At 44.8% G+C, this 12,361-nt stretch overlaps 1 long non-coding RNA gene across 1 annotated transcript; it reads left to right on the top strand.

The window, feature by feature from the left end:
• Nucleotides 1–748: 748 nt before the first annotated feature.
• LOC125534454 lies at nucleotides 749–1,666 on the top strand. Its single transcript, XR_007294491.1, has 2 exons — nucleotides 749–1,298; nucleotides 1,376–1,666. It is a non-coding gene; the product is annotated as an uncharacterized LOC125534454 (long non-coding RNA).
• The last annotated feature ends 10,695 nt before the right edge of the window (nucleotides 1,667–12,361 follow it).

Genomic DNA, 12,361 nt, shown 5'->3' with positions numbered 1-12,361 from the left:
TCAAAACTTTTGACACCCAACCATTTGGTCAATTGTGCATTAAACATGGCCTAGTATTTTAGAAAATTGATTTGGTCCAATTTTGCAACAATTATTTGGTAGGTCCTTCACAAAAAAAACCTCCTTTTGGGCACTCAAAAAATGGAAAATGGTTTTTTCGTCCAAAGAAAATGAAATCTTCCTTAGGCAACATTGTTTGACATTCCAATATGCACCCTTGTGCACAATATGAGATCATTTGAACAAACTATGCCATGGATGTGGCCATAAGATTGATCATTTGGCTTGAAAGCCATTGATCTCCACACATGTGCACTCAAAAAATGGAAAATTATTATTTGTGCAAGGAACATGAAAGCCCCCCCCCCCAAACCAACATTGTTTGTCATCCCAAGATACACACATGTGCACAATATTGACTCATTTTAACAAAGTATAAAAGGGTGCCATGTTAAATGTTTATCCAGAATAAGAGGTTAAAAAAACAATACTACATAAGCTTCATTCTGATTGGTGCAATCAGTCATGGCATGGATTGATGACATGGCAAACATCTGTCCATCCATACATCATCCATCCGTCCGTCGATCCATCCAACCAACTGCAGCAAACACCCTCCTCTCTCTCTCTCTCTCTCTCGAACCCCACCCAACCTGCCGTCGTGCCCTCCTCTCTCTCTCTCGAACCGAACCCTAGCGCTCCACCCCTCACTGCCTGCCGCCGCCTCTGTCGACCTCAGGCAGGAATCAACGGCCGGCGAGATCCGACGCGCGCGCGGCGAGATCCATCTCTCTCTCACACGAGAGGGAAAATCCCCATGACTCCTCCTCCTCCTCTCTGGATCGATCCCCTCCAACCCACATCTTCCCCCTCTCTGGATCGATCCCCTCCAACCCAGCCACCGCAGACCTCCCCCAACCCCGACCTCCTCCACCGCCGGCGACCCCTTCTCTTCCTCCCCCAACCCAGCCACCTCCAGTAGCAGATCCATGCAGGACAGATCTGAGCTCCCCTGCCTCCGTTGCTCCCTTTCCCCCGACCAGATCTTCCTCTTGCGTTCTGGCACCTCGCCAGCGTGGCTCCGGCGTTGCTCTGGCGACTCAGGTGAGTCCCTCCATTTGTCCTCGTCGCATATCTCCCTCCCTCTCTTCCTCACCTCATCTTGTCTCCCTTGCAGATCCAGCACAACGTCGTTGCTCGAGCACCGGGACGCCATCGACGGGAAGTCTTCCTCCTCACCTCATCTTGTCTCCCTCACATGAACGATGCAGCTTCACCGCTACCCTGACGCCATCAAGGTCAGACCCCCAATTCTCTCCTCTCCTTTTCATTTTCTTCTTCCCCCTTACCTTCCATTCCCCTCCCCGATGTGCAGGAGCAGCTACACGCCTGCAAGGCTGCAACATCACCAACTCGACTTGGATGCAGGGAGAGGAGACGCCCAACCATGGGCAAGCTCTACGTCGGCATCTGCCTTTGTAGCTTGGCCTAGGGTTAGCTGAATGCTCAAGACATGGGTAGTTCTGGGAGATGGTGATTAGGGACTGTTTTACAACACATCATCCTCTGTTTTTACACATAGTTGTAGAAGAAAATACTTTTACTTATTGCAAGTCGCGACTGTCATGCGTATGTTATGAATTCAGAAACTATAACATGTTTTTTTGCCACGGTGAAGGAGTAAAGTGAACAATTAAGTTGCTAGTTCAGTATGTGAGTTGCATCATACTGTACATGAATGCTAGCTGAATATCAGTTCTGTATGTTACTTGGTGCATAACTTTTACTTATTTGCAAGTCGTAGCTGCCGTGCACCCGTTCTGAATTCAGAAACTATAACATCAATTCGTCAGCAGCTTTCTCATAGTGGAGTTGCTAATTTGGCGCTGGAAAGCTTGCTTTGCACATATCCCATTGTACATAATTAATACTGGATTAGTTACTTGCTTTTGTACACATGCCAGCGGGATGTTCTCTAGTTTCTCTAAATCCAGTGATTCGAAACTTCAATGTAGTCATTTTACAATGCACCATGGTTTCTTGTTTCTGTTGTGAAAGTAATGTCAATGGTGTTGCACGGTTCTGAATAAAAATGCAAATGGCTTGTGAATGTTAATGAACTTACAATATCAGTCTCTTAGAGTTGTTTTTGCAACCTAATATTGTTGTAAAATCCTTTCCTTGAGCTGCGGTTGATGTGGTGGTCTGCTATTGTGGATGATACATGCAGGGGCTACTGGAGAACACGGAGAAGGACAGGGTCCGGAGGCTGATAGGCTCAAGCCTCCCGTGGAGCCATGATTTTCCCAGTTGATGGATCTTTCCTATGCACGCCGGCATCCAGGTTCGTCATACCCCATCTCCCGCCTCTCGCCCCTTCTCATGTCGACTCGTATGCGGTTGCTCGGATGTGTTCATTGGTTGGAGAGGGTTTCCCGTCGTGGATCTTCTCTGGTTTGGAATATTTAGGTTGTAATTGATGCGCGATTTGAGCTGTGATGGGATTACTCGATTACCTTTCCGTGTAGGTCTAGTTGTTTTCACGCGAGGATGCGCCAATTAGTGTTCGATCCGTGCGACCCTTCTGAATTGGTCAGGAACATGAACTGTGACAAGACCATCCAGTGATTCGTTGCTTGCAAACAACAGCTAGTAAATCGGTCACCGTGGGGGCGGGGACATGAGATTCAGAGAAGAGATGCTACTGCCTGCCTATACTAGTTCATATGTATCCAGCCGCCTAGATCTACCATACTCACCTCGTGTCACTGTGCTACTAGTAGTTCCTAGGCCATTAGCTCCTGCTTGCTTTTTTTGCTGCACAATGCTCATTTTGCTGCTAGTGTCCATTTAGTAGTTTTTTTACTATGTTTTGGCCTAGTTTTGTTCACGTGTATAATAAGCATCCTGAATGCTCATTTAGCAGTGTATTAATAACACTGCTAGTTTTGTTCACGTGTATTCAGATTAATACATTGTGTTATTAAAGTGCACAATGCTCATCCTGTTGGCTACTTGTCGATGTTCTCCGCATAACTATAGGCTACCATGTCTTTTCCACTTTCCTTTTCGCTTTCTGTAATGCTAACTTGACGGTAACCCTATAGTTTGTTGGCTGTTGCAACCCAGCAGCGGCACTTCCATTTTAACGCATGTACTAGTGTGCTAAAACTTGCAAAAGACACAAATCTTGAGCTTTCTTTATCGGCTTGTTGCTGCTGCTCCTTGTGTACAATGATTGATGTTTCTCTAGTTAGTGTTGTAGAGGAAGAAAGAGGGTGTATTTATATTACTTGCTTCTACTGCTTATATAGACATGTATGTATGTTTACTTCATTTCTTCTTTGTCTCTCCGATCCCCTCCTAATGAATTTGTTTGTTCGATTTGGATTAGCAGTCTCGTCCCTAGACCAGATGTTCAAGTACAGCCCCATCCACCGCATCGACCTGGAGTCAGGTATGTACTCGTCTTGTTGAACAAATCGGACAGATGCTTCATGGCCTAATGCTTGATGCTAAGCGTCAATACATGGATCTGTAGCGGTCCAGATGAAGAGCATGATTTGATTTGTTTGGGTTTGAATTGATCGTGTGCGTGTGTGTGTGTGTGTGTGTCTACAGGGGAGCATGCTTAAGTTACTACTGTACTGCTCTTTTATGTCCTGCTACAGTTTGACACTATTAATAAGGCTTGTTGGACATGTCATGGTTCAAGCCTTTGTCTTTTTTAGCATCAACAAATGTTTATCTACTGTAAATTACTATCAATTAGGATACAACAGTAACTATAACAGCAGTAACTGTTTGGAGAAATGACTCCAAACAGAGTTGCATAATTACCAATGATACATTTTTTTCTAATTTTTGCATGAGAGCAAACTGGTTTAGCTAGCTGGACTATGCGGCCATGAATCAGGAAGTGGCATATTCAGATTTACTAATAGAAAAATCTATTAAAAACTTTAAATTTGTCTGCTAGAGATAGCAGTATCGATTGTACCTGTTAAACAAGCATCAATTCTTCCTGGAATGTTTGTCTATCAGCTAGTATGATTGTACCTGTTAAACAAGCATAATTAACATCTTTCTCAGGGTGCTAAAGTCACATACTCTTGGGTTCCATGTTAAAACAAACTAATGGCTATATATCTTAGTAATATTAAACAAATCTATATGGTTGTTGATGATATATCTTAGTAATTTTAGTTTTGCCTTCATGTGATGATGCAGGTGCCCAGTTTGTGCTCGCTACCGAAGGAGCTCCATGTTGAAGAAGATTGAAGACACTTGTAGATCTATAGGGTTAACACCAGGACACTGTATCACGTGTAGAGCTTGTAGAGCTTGTATATGTTAGAGCTTATTATGTGTAGAGCTTGTAAAGTATATGTTATTTGTACAATAGGAGCTCTGTACTGAATCTGGCTGATAATATTTGGAGTATTATGTGTGTGTTTTGTTTGTGCCAATTTAAATACTGGTTATTTATTTACTGTTAAATTGAAATATGAAGAATATGAACTTGCTAGCTGGGACCCACATACCTGAACCTGACATCTGGGACCCATTTGACTAGTGGACCTTTTTTATATTACAAAAAAACTAAAACTTTCTAGCGGAAAAGGCCACGGCCCAAAAATGAGAAGGCTTAATTGTTGGGCTTGGCCCATCTACCTAGCCAAAATTAATATGAGAAAAAACACTAATAGGCTGAATTAATGGGCTAGGCCCATGTAGAAAACCGAATTGGACCGGGCTGGATCTTGTGCCACATCAGCTTGCCACGCTGGATGCCTACGTGGCCTGGGGAGGTTGCTAGTGACCAAAACAGAACAATAGGCTTATTTTGGTCGTAAACGTCTTCGACCATTCCCGAAGAAAGGTCGCTATAGTCAGTTTATGACCGCCAGCTTTTGACCTTCTGTTTTTGGTCATCATGATCTCCATCATCGTGTCTCCATGAAGTTGCTCGCCAACTATTACTTCTACTACTATGGCTAACGCGTTTAGCAATAAAGTAAAGTAATTTACATGGCGTTTCTCAATGACACGCAGGTCATACAAAAAATAAAGACAACTCCTATGGCTCCTGCCGGTTGTCATACTCATCGACATGCAAGTCGTGATTCCTATTACAATAGCATGAACATCTCATACATCACATATATATCATTCATCATTCATCACAACTTTGGCCATATCATATCACAAAGCACTTGCTGCAAAAACAAGTTAGACGTCCTCTAATTGTTGTTGCAAGTTTTACGTGGCTGAAATAGGGTTCTAACAAGAACGTTTTCTTACCTACGTGAAAGCCACAACGTGATTTGTCAACTTCTATTTACCCTTCATAAGGACCCTTTTCATTGAATCCGCTCCAACTAAAGTAGGAGAGACAGACACCCGCCAGCCACCTTATGCAACTAGTGCATGTTAGTCGGTGGAACCGGTCTCACGTAAGCGTACGTGTAAGGTTGGTCCGGGCCGCTTCATCCCACAATACCGCTGAAGCAAGATAAGACTAGTAGCGGCAAGAAAGTTGACAACATCTACGCCCACAACAAATTGTGTTCTACTCGCGCAAGAAGAACTACGCATAGACCTAGCTCATGATGCCACTGTTGGGGAACGTTGCAGAAAACAAAAAATTTCCTACGGTTTCACCAAGATCCATCTATGAGTTCATCTAGCAACGAGTCATCGGATGCATCTACATACCTTTGTAGATCGCGAGCGGAAGCGTTCAAAGAACGGGGATGATGTAGTCGAACACGACGTGATCCAAATCACCGATGACCAAGCGCCGAACGGACGGCACCTCCGCGTTCAACACACGTACGGGACGGGAGACGTCTCCTCCTTCTTGATCCAGCAAGGGAAGAGGAGAGGTTGAGGAAGATGGCTCCAGCAGCAGCACGACGGCGTGGTGGTGGTGGAGCTGCAGTACTCCGACAGGGCTTCGCCGAGCTCTACGGAGGAGGAGGAGGAGGTGTTGGAGAGGGAGAGGGAGGCACCAAAGATGTGTTATTAGAGGCCCTCCTTCCCCACTATATATAGGGAGTCCAAAGGGGGGGGCGCCGGCCCTAGGAGATCCAATCTCCTAGGGGGGTGCGGCCAAGGGAGGATTCCCTCCCCCCCCCAAGGCACCTAGGGGTGCCTTCCCCTTGTGGGACTCTTCCCTTTTTGCAACCCTAGGCGCATGGGCCTCTTGGGGCTGGTGCCCTTGGCCCATGTAGGCCAAGGCGCACCCCCTACAGCCCATGTGGCCCCCCGGGGCAGGTGGCCCCCCGGGGCAGGTGGCCCCACCCGGTGGACCCCCGGGACCCTTCCGGTGGTCCCGGTACAATACCGGTGACCCCGAAACTTGTCCCGATGCCCGAAATAGCACTTTCTATATATAATTCTTTACCTCCGGACCATTCCGGAACTCCTCGTGACGTCCGGGATCTCATCTGGGACTCCGAACAACATTCGGGTTACTGCATATACATATCCCTACAACCCTAGCGTCACCGAACCTTAAGTGTGTAGACCCTACGGGTTCGGGAGACATGCAGACATGACCGAGACGACTCTCCGGTCAATAACCAACAGCGGGATCTGGATACCCATGTTGGCTCCCACATGCTCCTCGATGATCTCATCGGATGAACCATGATGTCGAGGATTCAAGCAACCCGTATACAAGTCCCTTTGTCAGTCGGTATGTTACTTGCCCGAGATTCGATCGTCGGTATCCCAATACCTCGTTCAATCTCGTTACCGGCAAGTCACTTTACTCGTACCGTAATGCATGATCCCGTGACCAGACACTTGGTCACTTTGAGCTCATTATGATGATGCATTACCGAGTGGGCCCAGTGATACCTCTCCGTCATACGGAGTGACAAATCCCAGTCTTGATCCGTGTCAACCCAACAGACACTTTCAGAGATACCCGTAGTCTACCTTTATAGTCACCCAGTTACGTTGTGACGTTTGGTATACCCAAAGCACTCCTACGGTATCCGGGAGTTACACGATCTCATGGTCTAAGGAAAGGATACTTGACATTGGAAAAAATCTAGCAAACGAACTATACGATCTTGAGCTATGTTTAGGATTGGGTCTTGTCCATCACATCATTCTCCTAATGATGTGATCTCGTTATCAATGACATCCAATGTCCATAGTCAGGAAACCATGACTATCTGTTGATCAACGAGCTAGTCAACTAGAGGCTTACTAGGGACATGTTGGTGTCTATTATTCACACATGTATTACGATTTCCGGATAACACAATTATAGCATGAACAAAGACAATTATCATGAACAAGGAAATATAATAATAAGGCTTTTATTATTGCGTCTAGGGCATATTTCCAACAGTCTCCCACTTGCACTAGAGTCAATAATCTAGTTACATTGTGATGAATCGAACACCCATGGAATTCTGGTGTTGATCATGTTTTGCTCTAGGGAGAGGTTTAGTCAACGGATCTGCTACATTCAGGTCCGTATGAACTTTACAAATATCTATGTCTCCATCTTGAACATTTTCACGAATGGAGTTGAAGCGACGCTTGATGTGCCTTGTCTTCTTGTGAAACCTGGGCTCCTTGGCAAGTGCAATAGCTCCAGTGTTGTCACAAAAGAGTTTGATTGGCCCCGACGCATTGGGTATGACTCCTAGGTCGGTGATGAACTCCTTCACCCAAATTGCTTCATGTGCTGCCTCCGAGGCTGCCATGTACTCCGCTTCACATGTAGATCCCGCCACGACGCTTTGCTTGCAACTGCACCAGCTTACTGCCCCACCATTCAAAATATACACGTATCCGGTTTGTGACTTAGAGTCATCCAGATCTGTGTCGAAGCTAGCGTCGACGAAACCCTTTACGACGAGCTCTTCGTCACCTCCATAAACGAGAAACATTTCCTTAGTCCTTTTCAGGTACTTCAGGATATTCTTGACCGCTGTCCAGTGTTCCTTGCCGGGATTACTTTGGTACCTACCTACCAAACTTACGGCAAGGTTTACATCAGGTCTGGTACACAGCATGACATACATAATAGAACCTATGGCTGAGGCATAGGGGATGACACTCATCTCTTCTATATCTTCTGCCGTGGTCGGACATTGAGCTGAGCTCAATTTCACACCTTGTAACACAGGTAAGAACCCCTTCTTAGACTGATCTATATTGAACTTCTTCAATATCTTATCAAGGTATGTGCTTTGTGAAAGACCTATGAGGCGTCTCGATCTATCTCTATAGATCTTGATGCCTAATATATAAGCAGCTTCTCCAAGGTCCTTCATTGAAAAACTCTTATTCAAGTAGGCCTTGATGTTGTCCAAGAGTTCTATATCATTTCCCATCAAAAGTATGTCATCTACATATAATATGAGAAATGCTACAGAGCTCCCACTCACTTTCTTGTAAACGCAGGCTTCTCCATAAGTCTGTGTAAACCCAAACGCTTTGATCATCTCATCAAAGCGAATGTTCCAACTCCGAGATGCTTGCACCAGCCCATAAATCTAGCGTTGGAGCTTGCACACCTTGTCAGCATTCTTAGGATCGACAAAACCTTCCGGCTGCATCATATACAATTCTTCCTTAAGGAAACCATTAAGGAATGCCGTTTTGACGTCCATTTGCCATATCTCATAATCATAGAATGCGGCAATTGCTAACATGATTCGGACGGACTTCAGCTTCGCTACCGGTGAGAAAGTCTCATCGTAGTCAACCCCTTGAACTTGTCGATAACCCTTAGTGACAAGCCGACCTTTATAGATGGTCACATTACCATCCGTGTCTGTCTTCTTCTTAAAGATCCATTTATTTTCTATGGCTCGCCGCTCAACGGGCAAGTCAGTCAAAGTCCATACTTCGTTTTCATACATGGATCCTATCTCGGATTTCATGGCTTCCAGCCATTTGTCGGAATCCGGGCCCGCCATCGCTTCCTCATAGTTCGAAGGTTCACCGTTGTCTAACAACATGATTTCCAAGACAGGGTTGCCGTACCATTCTGGTGCGGAACGTGTCCTCGTGGACCTACGAATTTCAGTAGGAGCTTGATCAGAAGTATCTTGATCATCATCATTAACTTCCTCTCTAGTCGGTGCAGGCACCTCAGGAACATTTTCTTGAGTTGCGCCATTTACCGGTTCAAGAGGTAATACTTCATCAAGTTCTACTTTCCTCCCACTTACTTCTTTCGAGAGAAACTCCTTCTCTAGAAAGGATCCATTCTTGGCAACAAAGATCTTGCCTTCGGATCTGAGGTAGAAGGTATACCCGATAGTTTCTTTAGGGTATCCTATGAAGACGCATTTTTCCGACTTGGGTTCAAGCTTTTCAAGTTGAAGTTTCTTGACATAAGCATCGCATCCCCAAACTTTCAGAAACGACAGCTTAGGTTTCTTCCCAAACCATAATTCATACGGTGTCGTCTCAACGGATTTCGACGGAGCCCTATTTAAAGTGAATGCGGCAGTCTCTAAAGCATATCCCCAAAAAGATAGCGGTAAATCGGTAAGAGACATCATAGATCGCACCATATCTAATAGAGTGCGATTACGATGTTCGGACACACCATTACGCTGAGGTGTTCCAGGCGGCGTGAGTTGTGAAACTATTCCACATTTTCTTAAGTGTGTGCCAAATTCGTGACTCAAGTATTCTCCTCCACGATCTGATCGCAAAAACTTGATTTTCCTGTCGCGTTGATTCTCAACCTCACTCTGAAATTCTTTGAACTTTTCAAAGGTTTCAGACTTGTGTTTCATTAAGTAGACATACCCATATCTACTCAAATCATCAGTGAGGATGAGAACATAACGATAGCCACCGCGAGCCTCAACACTCATTGGACCGCACACATCAGTATGTATGATTTCCAATAAGTTGGTTGCTCGCTCCATTGTTCCTGAGAATGGAGTCTTGGTCATTTTACCCATGAGGCATGGTTCGCACGTGTCAAATGATTCATAATCAAGAGACTCTAAAAGTCCATCTGCATGGAGCTTCTTCATGCGTTTGACACCTATGTGACCAAGGCGGCAGTGCCACAAGTATGTGGGACTATCATTATCAACCTTACATCTTTTGGTACTCACATTATGAACATGTGTAGCATTACGTTCGAGATTCATAAAGAATAAACCATTCACCATCGGAGCATGACCATAAAACATATCTCTCATATAAATAGAACAACCATTATTATCGGATTTAAATGAGTAGCCATCTCGAATTAAACGAGATCCCGATTCAATGTTCATGCTCAAAGCTGGCACTAAATAACAATTATTAAGGTTTAAAACTAATCCCGAAGGTAAATGTAGTGGTAGCGTGCCGACGGCGATCACATTGACCTTGGAACCATTCCCGACGCGCATCGTCACCTCGTCCTTTGCCAGTCTCCGCTTATTCCGCAGCTCCTGCTTTGAGTTACAAATGTGAGCAACTGCACCGGTATCAAATACCCAGGAGCTACTACGACTACTGGTAAGGTACACATCAATTACATGTATATCACATATACCTTTTGTTTTGCCGGCCTTCTTGTCCGCTAAGTATTTGGGGCAGTTCCGCTTCCATTGACCACTTCCCTTGCAATAAAAGCACTCAGTCTCGGGCTTGGGTCCATTCTTTGGCTTCTTCCCGGCAGCTTGCTTGCCGGGCGCGGCAACTCCCTTGCCGTCCTTCTTGGAGTTCTTTTTACCCTTGCCCTTCTTGAACTTAGTGGTTTTATTCACCATCAACACTTGATGTTCCTTCTTGACTTCTACCTCCGCTGATTTCAGCATTGAAAATAATTCAGGAATGGTCTTTTCCATCCCCTGCATGTTGAAGTTCATCACGAAGCTCTTGTAGCTTGCTGGAAGCGACTGGAGGATTCTGTCAATGACCGCATCATCCGGGAGATTAACTCCCAGTTGAGTCAAGCGGTTATGTAACCGAGACATAGTGAGTATGTGCTCACTGACAGAACTATTTTCCTCCATCTTACAGCCGAAGAATTTGTCGGAGACTTCATATCTATCGACCCGAGCATGAGCTTGAAAAACCATTTTCAGCTCTTCGAACATCTCATATGCTCCATGTCTCTCAAAACACTTTTGGAGCCCCAGCTCTAGGCTGTAAAGTATGCCGCACTGAACGAGGGAGTAGTCATCAACACGTGTCTGCCAAGCGTTCATAACGTCTTGGTTCTGTGGGACGGGAGCATCACCTAGCGGTGCTTGTAGGACATATTCTTTCTTGGCAGCTATGAGGATGATCATCAGGTTCCAGACCCAGTCCGTATAGTTGCTGCCATCGTCTTTTAGCTTGGTTTTCTCTAGGAACGCGTTGAAGTTGAGGACTACGTTGGCCATTTGATCTACAAGACATATTGTAAATGCTTTAGACTAATTTCATGATAATTAAGTTCATCTAATCAAATTATTCAATGAACTCCCACTTAGATAGACACCCCTCTTCTAGTCATCTAAGTATAACATGATCCGAGTTAACTAGGCCGTGTCCGATCATCACGTGAGACGGACTAGTCAACATCGGTGAGCATCTTCATGTTGATCGTATCTTCTATACGACTCATGCTCGACCTTACGGTCTTCTGTGTTCCGAGGCCATGTCTGTACATGCTAGGCTCGTCAAGTCAACCTAAGTGTTTGCATGTGTAAATCTGTCTTACACCCATTGTATGTGAACGTTAGAATCTAACACCCGATCATCACGTGGTGTTTCGAAACAACGAACTGTCGCAACGGTGCACAGTTAGGGGGAACACTTTCTTGAAATTATTATGAGGGATCATCTTATTTACTACCGTTGTTCTAAGTAAACAAGATGCAAAAACATGATAAACATCACATGCAATCAAATAATAATAGTGACATGATATGGCCAATATCACATAGCTCCTTTGATCCCCATCTTGGGGCTCCATGATCATCTTGTCACCGGCACGACACCATGATCTCCATCATCATGATCTCCATCATCGTGTCTCCATGAAGTTGCTCGCCAACTATTACTTCTACTACTATGGCTAACGCGTTTAGAAATAAAGTAAAGTAATTTACATGGCGTTTCTCAATGACACGCAGGTCATACAAAAAATAAAGACAACTCCTATGGCTCCTGCCGGTTGTCATACTCATCGACATGCAAGTCGTGATTCCTATTACAATAGCATGAACATCTCATACATCACATATATATCATTCATCATTCATCACAACTTTGGCCATATCATATCACAAAGCACTTGCTGCAAAAACAAGTTAGACGTCCTCTAATTGTTGTTGCAAGTTTTACGTGGCTGAAATAGGGTTCTAGCAAGAACGTTTTCTTACCT

This window comes from Triticum urartu, chromosome 2, assembly GCF_003073215.2.
Source record: "Triticum urartu cultivar G1812 chromosome 2, Tu2.1, whole genome shotgun sequence".
Taxonomy (NCBI): domain Eukaryota; kingdom Viridiplantae; phylum Streptophyta; class Magnoliopsida; order Poales; family Poaceae; genus Triticum; species Triticum urartu.
The sequence above is the reverse complement of the archived record's forward strand: the minus strand, read 5'-3'. Positions and strand labels throughout refer to the sequence as shown.